Source organism: Triturus cristatus, chromosome 3_1 (assembly GCF_964204655.1).
Source record: "Triturus cristatus chromosome 3_1, aTriCri1.1, whole genome shotgun sequence".
NCBI classification, from domain to species: domain Eukaryota; kingdom Metazoa; phylum Chordata; class Amphibia; order Caudata; family Salamandridae; genus Triturus; species Triturus cristatus.
The window spans coordinates 501,364,880-501,378,574 of NC_140583.1; the positions used below are offsets into that span (position 1 = coordinate 501,364,880).

The 13,695-nt window shown below is 45.5% G+C and overlaps 1 protein-coding gene across 6 annotated transcripts in view; it reads left to right on the top strand.

Moving 5' to 3' along the window:
* Positions 1 to 13,695, top strand: part of MAN2A2 (mannosidase alpha class 2A member 2) — a 658,091-nt gene that overhangs the window by 150,035 nt on the left and 494,361 nt on the right. The gene's annotated exons all lie outside the window — the stretch shown is intronic.

Sequence of the window (13,695 nt, forward strand, 5' to 3'; positions counted from 1 at the left end):
TAATGTCTTCCTTACATTCCTGTAAATCTTTGTTATAGGAATTGCTTTTTTACCTCTATATCGCCTGAAGTGTTATTCTTCGCAACTTTTTCCAAGACTATCCAGGCACATACCCATAAGCCCTCCAAGTTCTTCATCTTCTTCTGATAGAGATTTAGCCTGTTTGTCAGGTCTCTGGTCTCTCCACCTCCTAGAATCTCCCCAGTGGATGATGTGGGAGCTTTTTAGAAGACCGCAATCGAAGCGGCTTGGAAGCACAACATAGAGACTGTGACTCCCACACTGAAACAGCTGTGATCTTTGAAGCATTACTTCCAGAGGTTCAAGTAAGAAGCATGGCACTGGTTCTAGGTCTAATTAAGATCACTCCTTAGCACACGTTTTTGATTATAAGCAATAGGTATAAACAGTATATTGGCATAAATAAACAATATATAAATCAGGAATTGGTCGTTTCTTCTTGTCAGTTGTTCTTTAATAGTAAATACTTCTCCTTAGTCTGTCTGTCACCAGCCAACACGTGTTTCGTTGCTTATGGGAATAGTCGACCCGCAACTTTGTCAAGGCTCTATTCAGACTGAGTAAAAACGTTAGTCGGCGTTGTTAATTCCAAACCGCAGATGGTTTCAATTTTCTTATGCGTTTCATGTGCGATTTATTCCTCGTCTTCGAGATCACGTATTCAATACGTGATCTCGTCTATAACTTAGTAACTCGTATACGGCCAAACTGACGCCAGCGTACTCGACTGGGGCGACCACCACGGACACTTGGTACACCGCTACACTACGAAATATAGCACTAACAGAAGACGAGGAATAAATCGCACATGAAACGCATAAGAAAATTGAAACCATCTGCGGTTTGGAATTAACAACGCCGACTAACGTTTTTACTCAGTCTGAATAGAGCCTTGACAAAGTTGCGGGTCGACTATTCCCATAAGCAACGAAACACGTGTTGGCTGGTGACAGACAGACTAAGGAGAAGTATATACTATTAAAGAACAACTGACAAGAAGAAACGACCAATTCCTGATTTATATATTGTTTATTTATGCCAATATACTGTTTATACCTATTGCTTATAATCAAAAACGTGTGCTAAGGAGTGATCTTAATTGGTTAGAGTTTTACTCATAATTCTAGGAAGTCTAGGTGGTTCTTCCTACCTTATAGCACGTTCAGATTTAATCAAACGATTACTACAAATGTGATATCTCTCTTGGCGCCAGATACCTAAATTAAATCCACCAGACAAGCTTAGATGGTTCTAGGTCTAATTGAACCAACTGCATACACTTTTCTGAGGCATTCTTCTATTACACCTATCGACTGCAAATAAGAAAAAAAGTGTAGAGCTCCAGAATTGGACCGTCTCTTTCTGAGAGAAAATCTGGCACCTTATTACACTGCGGCAAAAAAGTATTTCAGCTTCTTTGCCGAAGACAGAACAGAGTTCGAGAACATGATTCTTCACATTGGCATGATTACTTTTGATCATGCTATCAGTGTGGACAAGGAGTCAGCAGATTTGACAGCAAGAGATATTTTTCAGAAACTGTCGGTCGGGCGCTGTTCTTGGCTTAGATGTGCGACTCTTTCTCCTCAAGCTTAACAAAAGAAATTGCCCATGTATTTTACTGGAGAATATCTGTTTGACCTAAACGCAGATGATGAGCTCTAGTGAATGAGAAATGAGTCAGAGACCCTCAAATCAGTGGAATTGGAAAAGAAAATTAAATCCTGAAAATGTCCAGCTAAAGGATTATGGGAAAGGTCAACCTTGTTCCCAGGTGCCCTTTTGGAGGAGGCAGCTGAAATTTCAGCGCTGAGAACAGCAACCTTAAATACAATATTTTCAAAAGAATTTTCAAAAGAAACTGGGTTCTCAACGAGCTACTGCAACTGTGGTTGAAGCACTTTTGATCAGCACTCCGGTGGGAAGGAATGTTACCAATCATTTTACTCATCACAGAAAATAACAAGCAACAGTTCGGTGCTGAGTATTGTCAAATCTGGTTTCAAAATGAGATTCTGTTCTTCTGAAAGTTCAATACCACAGAAGATTACCAAACATCTACACTTCAAACATTTAATGCTGGAAGTAATGACTCTACTAAAGAGCAATTGAAAAAGTCCCCAAGTCTCAGAATGAAAGGGATTTATTTATGTTATTTCTTGGTTCAGAAAAGAAGTCAAACTGAAATTCTTTCATATACTAGATCTCAAGCTAAAAACAAATGGATGAAGAGAAAATGTATCGAATGCTGGCTCTTCACAAAACATTTCCTCATCTTCACAAAGGAGATTGGTTAAAATCATGCTACCTAGAATGCCTACTTTCATACTCCAATATTCAAGATGCTTTGGAAATTCCTCTGCTTCAAAGTGTATCATTCTCATTACCAATTTTAACTCCTGCCCTTCAGCACAAAGAATTTTCTCAAAAGACCTGCCATTTGTACTTGGGCATTGGGCCTTATTATAAGTTTGGCCTGCTGGAGTGGGACCGCCCTGCTCTGCCAAACCCATGTACGAACTGCCCGCCAGATCAGACTTTTTCTCCTGTCTGGCAGGCGGATCTTTGGTATTCGCAGGGCGGTGCCTATGAAATAGGCACCATAATGGGAACATCAAAGGCAGTACCTGCGTCTGCCAAGAAATGTGCGGCGATGAGGAAACTCGTAATGTGCTTAGCAGGCCACAGCTGCCCCGCAGAGCATATTGTGTGCTCAAGACCGCAGCGCCACCCCCAGGGATCTCCGATCCCTGCCGATTGTGGTGGTCCCAGGGCGGCCCGACCACCCTGGTCGTAGTAGGGTGGTCGAGAGACTGCCGCTGCCGCACCTCCATGAATCTGGTGGTCCATGGACCGCCAGACTTGTAATTACCCCCATAATGAGGAATAGGGGAATGTTCGTCTACTTTTACTTGGATGACTGGTTGATAAAGGCCAACATCAGATCTACATTGTGTTAGCATATAGTCACCATTCTATCACTACTTCATGATTTGGGCTTACAAATCTATTCATCCAAACCAATCCTCCAAAAATTCAGACAATACAATATCTAGAAGCCATAATTCAGAGAAATGACTGTCTCCTTTATGTATGAAGATTGCTTGAAAGTAACATTGGCTCAGTCCGGCAGGTGCCATCTCTTCTTAGAAGCATGGTATTGTGCATTTTTCTTGTTCCAGTGCATCCACTGCAGGAGTGCCTAAAAGACCAATGTTGTCAGAAGACCTGAAATTGGGATCAGAAAATTACTCTTGACACATTGACCCTTTGGTATCTTGAGGTCTTGTGCAACAGAACTAACATGATGAAAGAAGTCCCATTCCAGAAACCTCAAATCTCCATCTCAGTTACTATGCATCGCTAGAGGGCTGTGGAGCTTACATGGAAGATCTTTGAGCAGAATGTAAGGCAAATGGTCTCCTGCTGAGTAACTTTACCAGATCGATTTGCTGTAGTTGAGAGCTATCCATCTCTCTCTCTCTCTCTCTCTCTCTCTCTCTCTCTGAACTTGTTCATTCCATCTGTATTGCCGAACAAACGAGGGCTACAAAATCCAGAGTCTTGTCAAGAGAATATCATCGGATCTGGGCATGACATCTCTCTGATGGTAGTACATCATCCAGAGCTACTGAACACAAAGGCAGACAAGCTTAGCAAACATTTTCTGGAACATCACCAATGGGCACTAGATGACACTGTGCCTCAAAGCATCTTCGATTAATGGGGTACTCTGGGAATGCATGCCTTCACGTCCAGAACGCAGATTGCGGGGCAATGCCCATTTGATAGACAGGTTGAGGACTTTCACATACACTTTTCCACTGATTCCACTGCTTACCAACATAATAATCCAGATGATACAGTGTGAGATGAAAATGATACAAATAGCACTGGATTGGCCGAGAAGGTGATGATACTCGGACCTTTTCCACCTATCGGTTTAATCTCACAAGAGGCTTATGCTTAAACCAAACCTGTTTACTAGGATATCAGTCAGGATTTACCATCCCAGCCTTCAATTGCTGAACATGAGTCCCCGTCTGAATACTTGCAACACAGCCAATTGAATCTCTTACTAGGGAACTTAATATTATGCTTTCCAAATTGTTAGGTTCCCCCTTTGAACCAATGCACAAGGCAGATCGTCAACATATTTCTTGCAAAGTCACGTTTCTGGTTGCTATCACTTCAGTCAGGAGAGTGAGTGAGTTTCAGGCTCTCTGTTCAGATGAACTGTCCACTGTAATAAAGTTTCCTTAAGAACTCATCCTTCCCTTTTGCCTAGAGTCATTGCTGATTTTCATATAAATCAGGCAATCTCTTTTTCCAAGTTCTTTACAGACCATTTCTCTCCGGCAGAAAGATCTCTAATACCATATGAACCTAGATAAGACTAAATCTGTTTGCCAATCCAAACAACTACTATTTATAAAGTAGTGTATAGGTTTAGCTTTTGCGAAACAAACCATAGCTAGATGGATTGTTTCTCAAACATAATATGCTATCAAAAGACGAGTAAGCCCTTCCAGGCAAGACTAGGGGTTATTCTACTGGTGGGAAAGCAGCTACTATTGCTCTCATGAGGAATGTCCTTATCTAAAATATATTTAAACCAGCGACCTGGAAATTTGTTCACACCTGTGGCAAACATTATTGTTTGGACTCTGATTCCAGAAAGGATACTCTGATTGGTCAGGCTTGTTTGCACAATTTATTTGCTCAGTAATAGTCTTTGCCTTTTCGCTGCTGTCTTTCAAACCCTCCTCCGGGCAAAGAGCTCTTTTAGCTTGCTACTCTGTTCATTTTATTTATGGATCTCAGAGTAAATCCCTTGACCGAATGAAAATACTTTTATCTGTAATCCTAGTTCTCTGTCATGGGTATTCACCCTGAATCCATAAACCTCCCTCTTTTTCAAAGGACCTATGGAATAAGGACTGTGGTTACATTAAATATCTCATATCTACTTCAAAACGAACTGCCTCACAGACCCTGATTTGCATGCTGAGAAAGTTTCCTTGCTCTAGGTGCTGTGTCTTAATTTGAGCCTGCTTATGCTCGGCCTATTAGAGGCTCCATTTTCTCTATTTTTGGGGGTTTTAAAAAGGGAGGATTTCAGCAGTGTTTTCAGCTGAATGTAAACATTTTATTTTGGCTAATTGGGACTGGTTTTTAAACCAAAAAAGTAGAAAATATTGTCTCATGCAGGAACATTATTATACTCAAACTGTTTTTCCAATAGTATTGCAGAGACCCTGCACATGCACTGGAATATTCAATTTGTTTACTCAGGACAGAGAAGTAGGATTACAAGTAAGCCACTTTTCCTTCCAAACATACATTTAACACTGTATATAGATCTTCACTTTTTTCCGCTTTTTTCTTACACTTAGTTAATAGGTTTAATAAGGGCAGGGTTTTTTTACTGATATAAAATAAATGCGATGTGTGTCCTTATAGTCAGATAGAACGTATTAAGATCTATTTTAGAAGGAGGTGTATAAGTTGTTGTAGCTAAGGAGTGTGGTTCACGGAAACTTCTACATACCAGAACTAAGCTTAGCTGCACAAAATGTGGCCTCTACAAATTACATATGTGAATTCACAGAATCCGGATATGCAAATGTTTGAGTGCCTATGATGTTTCCAACTTTAGAATTTTTGAGAGTTGGCAAGATTTTCTACTATTAACCATTTAAGATTGGAGTGCAAAGCTGGGAGTATCTTTTTGGTCATGTGGACATCTTGGAAACAACCAAAAAGTTAGAACATTGTCTACTATGTCTACCCAAAAATACGCAGAAAATATTACTCCACAAAAAGATCGGACTAGTTCTGTATTGATGTTGGGAAAGTAAGGGATATATTGCCCAAATGAAATATATTTACATTGGGAGTAAAATGTAAAATTTCACATTTCCTTTAAACTTTCAAATTGTCTACTTATTGACAATCTGAAAGTGTGCTGTTCGTTGAAATAGACATATCCCAGGACTTCTCCTTTTAATGCAATTCTGGGTGTTCTCTGAAAGATATTTTAGCAAATCTCCAAAAATAAGTATTTCTGCTAAAATGGTTGCTTTGAACATTTAGGTTATACCTGTGCCCAGTTCAGAAAGTTTTTTAAACATACAAGCTGAGTGTCAACTCCCAGCCACCTAAGCATTCCCACTTTACATGAATAGAAAGTGAAACCGTGCCCTACCTGACGTAGAAGTCCTTTAACAGAGTTCATTACCCAGGCACATACTGAACTCTAGATTCTGATGGATACATCTGCCTATAAATTCCTCACTTTTTGAACTCCCCCATGCGCAACATTCGATGACGGAAACCTTTCTTTACAGCTCTCCCACGTCGACAAGGACGTCAAAATGGAACGGCTCCGCACGCGTCTCCGTGTGGTGTCATCGGAGCCATAAGAAGACCTTGTTGGCGTGCTGACATCAGTCCCCTTTTTTCTGCGCCGTCGACGTGTAACAGTTTTTTTCTAGGGCTCTCCATTTCTGGGAGTTTCTTTGTAGTAAGTACTTAGAGTATTTGTAGCAGTGATCCTTTTTACCCAGAGGAAGACCGGTTTAAAACCATGCAGGGAATGTGGGGGTCATATGTTGATTATTGCCCCCCATGAAGATTGTTTGTGGTGCCTTTTGTGGACCATGACGTCGGGGAGTGTTGTTCATGCAGGCGCATGAATCCCCAAGGCTTTAAAGGAGAGGGAGGCCAAGCTGTTTATGGCTACAGCAAAAAACAGAAAAGAGGTCGAAGGAGGTCGAGGTCCCAGTCCAAGTCGCCGACTCCGCATACCTCGAAGATGTCGAGAATACATACAAAGAAGCGGCGCCACGGATCTCAACGCTGTTCGTCAAAGAATGGGACACGGAAGTCTGGGTCTATGGCTCCCCGATTTAATCGCAAGAGCGAATTCTCTCCTTCTTCTTCTCTCCAGGTTACCCCAGTCCAGTCTCTGGCTCCGAGAGATTTACTGCTGCTGAGAGAAACCACGCCTCCACTGCCGGCTACTTCACCCCCGACTCCAGGGTCTCCGACACCACAGACGGAGCCAATTAGGCTGCCTTCTCAAGCGGTCTCAGAACCCGCAGTACCAGATCCTGGGTATCCCGCCTCCTGCTACGGATCCTTCGCATTTCCTCAATGCGATGTTTGGTTTGTTACCCTGCAGGTGCGCCGATTGGCCCCATGGACGGCTTGCCACCTCACTTTCCTCAGGCACCTCTCATGCCTTTTTTGCCATGACTCCAGGGAGTTGGTCTCTCCCGACACCGAGTTTCTCGACGCCGGTGCAGTCCCCTTGAGGAAAGAGTGCTGTTGGATGGATCCCCTCGACGCTGTCTGGCTTCTGTCCGGCGCCAGCCAACCTTGTCCGGCATCTTCTACTATCCCGGTGGAACTCCCGTAGATGCCGATTCCGAAGTCACCGCCGATCCCGAAGTCACCGGCGCCACGTCTCGCACCACCGATGCCAGACCTAAGAATTAGGTCCACAAGGGAAGCACAAAGGCTGATGGAAGAGGAGTATCAATGGCAGCAGCAGGAGGCTGAGGAGAGTGAGAGTGTCGACCCTGAATAAGAATTTGAGAGCCTGCAGGAGGCTAGTGGCCTGGATACATCTCCTGAATGGGAGCTCTCCTCTCCTAAAGGCCTTCCAACGCAAGACGTGTCTTTCTGTAATTAGGAAGGAGGCAAATTTGCTAGATTTGCAATTTCCTACTGCAGAACTCCAGTCTAACATCTTGACTGAGGGGCTTCATTCTCCATCTTCTGTCTCGGAACCCTTGTTTCGTTTTAATCAGGCTTTGACTGAGCCGATCTTGGAGTTGTAGCAGAAACCAATGACCACTCCTGCGGTGGTAAGGAGATATAAGGTGGCTCCAGGGGAATCCCGCTTTCCTATCTATCCACCCGTCACCAGAGAGTTTATTAGCCCTAGTGCCGTGCTCCTCTAAACAGTCTGCAAGCTCATTCCCATCTACGCCTGCAGATAGAGAATCCAAACGTATGGAGAAATCCGCAAATAAAGTTTTCTCTTAGGCTAGTATGGCTCTTAAGTCGACGAATGCAACATACCTGCTGGGTCGCTATATCCATGCTCTGATGGACTCCGCATGGGAGGTGCTTCTGAAGCTTCATTCGGGTCTGGATACTGCGGACTCTGTTGCCAGGGTGATGCTTCCTCTGTTGCGACCAAGAGGCACGTTTGGCTCCGGGGATCTGGGTTCTCACCGGATGTCCAGGCTATCCTCTTGGACTTGCCTTTTTATGGATCTCGTCTTTTTGGTGCCAAAGCAGACTCGGCGCTGCAGATCTTTAAAGATAGCAGAGCCACAGCATGATTGTTGGGTCTTCAGTCTCAGTCCAGGGGTTTTGGATACCGTAGGTTTTGCGGTTTTGGAAGGACTTTATCCTTTCGAGCCAAGCAGCAACCGAAACGGCAGCAACAGTTGAAACCCATGTACAGGTCATACAGGAGAAAAGGGTGAGGTCGTCTGCGAGGTACGGCTCGGCGGCAAGTCTCCTCCTCCTCCTCCTCCTCCTCTGCCCCTCTAACTGGTACAGCAGGGAAGCAGCTCGAGGTCCTCCATCCTAGAGCATGTTTGTCCCTTGGGAGGCCGGTGGTCCCATTTTCTACGGAATTGGAGGTTTGTTACTTCAGATCTATGTGGTGTTGAACCTTGTGGAAAATGGGTATGCCCTACCCTTCCTGGAGTTCCCCCTATGTTCCCCCGTCAGGGTTGGTGCTCAGAAGAGCACCTGTTGCTACTACAGTAGGAGGTTCTATCTTTAGTGCAAAAAGGTGCGATAGAGGTGGTACCAGAGCAGGAAAGGGGTCAGGGGGTGCTACTCCTAGTACTTCCTGATTCCTAAGAAGGACGGTTGATTGAGGCTGATCCTTGACCTTAGGGTCTTGAATTTTTACCTCACGTAGCAGAAGTTCAAGATGTTGACCCTGACTCAGGTTCTTCTCGCATTGCAGCAGGAAGACTGGATGGTGTCAATCGATTTGCAGGATGCGTATTTTCACATTCCTATCCTGAAGCCGCATTGGAAGTATCTCCATTTTACAGTAGGGTCTCAACACTACAAGTTTGTGGTCCTTCCGTTCGGTCTTACTTCCGCACCTCGGGTCTTCACAAAGATGATGGCAGGACCACTTCTCAGAATGTCGGGATTCCAGTCTGGATGACTGGCTTTAAGCAAAGTCACCAGAGATGGTGCTGCATCATTTGTAAGTAATAACACTTGAGTTTTTCCATAAACTTACCCAAATCTCACCTGGTGCCCTCGCAGCGCAACCTGCTCATAGGGGCAGTACTGGACACTACTGTGAGTCGTGCCTTCCCGCCTCTGTAGAGGATTCAAGACATCCAGGCTATGATTCCACTTTTTCAGAATAGAGCGGTTGTTCCAGTTCTAAAGGTCTTGCGCCTACTCAGTCTGTTCTTCCTGCATACTGTTTGTCAGCCATGCATGCTGGCACATGAGTGCCCTCCAGTGGTTCCTCTCCATACAGTGGTTTCAACACAACGGAGATCTCAAGGAGGTGGTCAGGATCTCCACAGACACTGCAGCGGATCTGTTGTGGTGGAGTGTTTCGGACAACCTGTCTCAAGGAAGACCGTTTCAACCTCCTTCTCCAGTGACCATAGTGATAACGGATGCCTCCACTCTAGGGTGGGGAGCTCATCTGGGGGATCTGGAGGTCAAAGGCCTTTGGTCTTCAGAGGAAAGATTGTTTCACATCGATTTTCTGGAATTGCGGGTAATACGTTTGGTTCTCAAGGCATTTCTTCCCTTCCTTCGCGGTCAGTCATTTCAGGTTCTGACGGACAACACTACTGCGATGTGGTACATCAATAAGCAAGGAGAAGTAGGGTCGTATCGTCTCTGCGACTCTGGTCCTGGGCTCAGAACCATCAGACTTGCTTGATTTTGCGAATCATCTGGCCAGAGAGGTTCTACACCCCCACCTCCAGAGCATGCACCTTCATGCCTGGAGATTGAGCTGGCAACCTGAGGTCTTTCTGTCACCCGCCGGATGTGGTGGATGTTATTTTATCAGCCAGAAGATACTCCACCAAATATGTCTATTCTGGTAGGTGGGCCAAGTTTTTTAAGTGATGTGGAGAGAGATTGATTGATCCTTTGCATGTCCGTTTGTCTGATATTCTCAGTTTCCCTCTTTCCTTGGCTCAACCAGGTTGTGCTGTAGCTACTGTTACAGACTACTTCTCTGCCTTGTCGGCTTTTCTCTGTATCCCAGATCAACCCTCTTTATTTAAATCTCTTATGAAATTCATTAAGGGACTCCCAAATAGGTTTCCTTCCACTCACTTTATCATGCCTCATTGGGATTTAAATTTAGTTCTCACTTTTTTGATGGGTTCTTCCTTTGAACCCTTAAGGTTCCTTGCGTTTAAGACAATATTTCTGGTTGCAATCACTTCCGCTAGGAGGGTGAATGAGTTGCAAGCTCTTAGCTGCAAGCCTCCATTTACTTCATTCCATGCAGATTAGATGGTTCTTAGGACCAGAGCTGCTTTTCTACCTAAAGAGGTAACTCCTTTCCACCTAGGGCAATCCATCACTTTACCCACTTTCTATCCTCCCCCTCACCCTTCCTTCTAAGAAGGGGGAGAGACTTGACCGCCTGTACCCCAAGAGGACTGTCCGCTTTACCTGGACAGGAGTAAGAACTTCAGGTTGGATGACCAACTTTTCATCAGGTATGTAGGCAAGATGAAGGGCAAGGCTATCCACAAGAAAACGTTGTCCAAATGGATCATCCTCTGTATCTAGATCTGCTACGCCTTGGCCAAGAAGGAGCCTCCTGAAGGTATTCGAGCTCATTCCACCAGAGCTAAGTCTTCTTCGGCTTTAGCTAGAGGTGTCCTTGTTGTAGACCTCTGCAAGGTGGCAACGTGGTCATCCCTCCACACTTTTGAAAGCACTATTGCTTAAACTCAGAGGTGAGGAGGGGTGGCCATTTTGCACATTCTGTGCTGCGGGATTTTTTGGTATAGGTAGGCAGGCACCCTCCGCCAGGAGCGGGACTGCTTGGGGAATCAATTTAAAAGGTGAGGAATCCACAGGCAGATATATCCATCAGAAGAACCAGTTACTTACCTTCAGTAATGCTTTTTCTGGTGGATACAGTTTTCGTTGTGTTTTGTATACTGTGTATACTTGTGAATATGGTGTCAGTTCACCCGTTCACCTCAAAGACAGAAGAAAATGATTGGAACTGACGTCAGCATGCCTGCGAGGTATTCTTATTGCTCCGATGATGTCACACGGAGTCGCATGCGAGCCGTTCCATTGTGACGTTCTCGTCGACCCAAGAGAGCTGTAAAGAAAGGTTTCCGTCATCAAAAGCTGCGCATGGGTTAATTCAAAGGGTGAGGAATCCACAGGGAAATACTGTATCCACCAGAAAAAGCGTTACCGAAGGTAACTAACTTGTTCTTTACTCACTCACTTTTTAAAACCTGAGATGAAAAAACAACACCTATTGTGGACTATCCATGTTTAAAATAGCCGTGCCCTAATAAAAGTACTAGTTACCCAAACGTGTTGGCTTTTGTCCTGTTCATGTTATTTCGAAGTCTATTATGTTAACTATATTCAATAATTCAGAATTTGAGAATCCCTGATGTAATAAGGCGTTGACGAAAAAAACACTTCAAATTCACTAATTACCTAGGCCTCTACCGTGACTGTTCAAATTACTTTAGTGTTAAAAAGAGACACTGTAACTTTGGGGCTTTTCAGTTGGTCAACTCATTTTCTTGGGCTATCCCTGCCCTGTTGCTCTTTTTAAATATAGTTTGATGTGCTGTACAGACTTTTTGGTTTATTAATGAAGCAGTTACTTGCAGTATGCAAATGTATGTGTTCGAGGCATGTGGGCTGCTGAATTCATATCTGTGCATAGATCGCCGCCTAGTGTTGGGTCCGGATGATTGCACATTGTTGTCCTGGAAGAGTCTTCGAAGTATCACGAGATAGGTGGCTCCTCCCCTGGACTACAGTGTGCATGGGCATCTTCTCCATCCTTAGATTGTTTTTTTCCGCCATTGGGTTCGGATGTAACTATCTTAGCTCAACTTCGGAATACTTAGTTTTAGGCCAAAAGGCCTTTAGTTTTCGTCGGTACAGTTACCGTTCGGTGTCGACTACTGGCTTTAGTACTCCACACCCTCTTCCGACTTTCGTACCGAATTGGTCCAAACTTCGAAGCTCGATCGACGATGGAATTGAGGACTTTGTTCAAGAGGTGTCCATTATGCCACGCCAAGTACCCTCATATCGACGTCCACCCGGTCTGTAATAAATGTCTCTCGCCGGATCACGACGAATCGAAATGCATGGCCTGTGCACGGTTCCGATCCAAGAAGACTCTGCGGAACCGACGGGCAGCGAGGCTCGAGGCACAGCAAGCAGCGCCCGCACCCACCAAGATATTAAGCACCGAGGATGAGGACGCTGAGAGCGTGGAAGAAGTAGTCTCCAGCCCCGCTTCAGAACATGATTCCCAATCGAACGACGATGATGAAGTGATCTTCTGACGTGAAGAAACCGTCGACGAGGTAGGGGACTTCGACGAAGCCTACGGGGCCGAAGAAGACAGCTCTCCCGAAGAGCTAGGCCCATCCGTCGAAACGGAGGCCGAAACTGTACGTCGTCATCAGGCTCCGGTCGAGGGATCGCCTTCGGGCCTTACCCAAGATCAAATACATGGTTCCTCGGCCCCACCTTCCGGTCCGGCCTCGAACACTCTGCAAGAGCCACTAATACCGAAGACGACCGGGTTATTAAACCCAAAAACATCCATCGCTCCAGTCCCTTCAAAATCGAAAGTGAAACTGGTGGTGGTCGGATCGAAGGCGTCGAAACAATCCACTGCCCCGACGCCGAAAAAAGTCGTCGGCTCCGACCGCGTACAAAGAGACTTCGGCGCCGAGCTCGCCGCAGCAGATGCGGTCGACACACAGAAAAAGCACGCCCTCGGGCACCATAAGGCACCGAGACCTTCGGCGCCGACACCGAAGGCCGTAACCTCCGCAGTCAAAATGGCCGCCCCGGCTACGTCGACGCCTAAAGCACCGATGCCGAATAAGTCCTCGACTACGTCGACTGTCGATGCATCCCTTCAAACCAGTGACCCCCCTCCGACAAAAAAGTCGGGGCCGGCCTCGACGTCTACTACCAAGGTGCCCACCAAACCACCATCTGGGTTCGCTGTGCAGCAGGTCTCTGCATCTCTACAACGCATCCGTGACCGGGCAGCCCTCCACTCTATCTCGGGTCCCGACACTACCTCACCCTGTAGAGTGCACTCGGAGCCCACCAACATTACATTTGGGCTACCACCGACATCGGCACCGAAATTATTTCAAATTCGGACACGTGTCCTCCACACACAGTCCACCACCTCTGGCCTAACAGAACAAGATTCTTCGGGGCCACAATTTATCGACGCCGACACTGGCAGGTTAATGCTCCACAAACGCAAAATAACGCCAGTCAGGGAAGAGGAGCCATACAAAATTCCTCTTAAACGCAAGCTGCCGGCAGAGCAGGAACCAGTGCTACAAGAACACTTCCAACCCTTCCACTTGGATCCGCAGTCCTTTTCTCCTACCCCTTCCG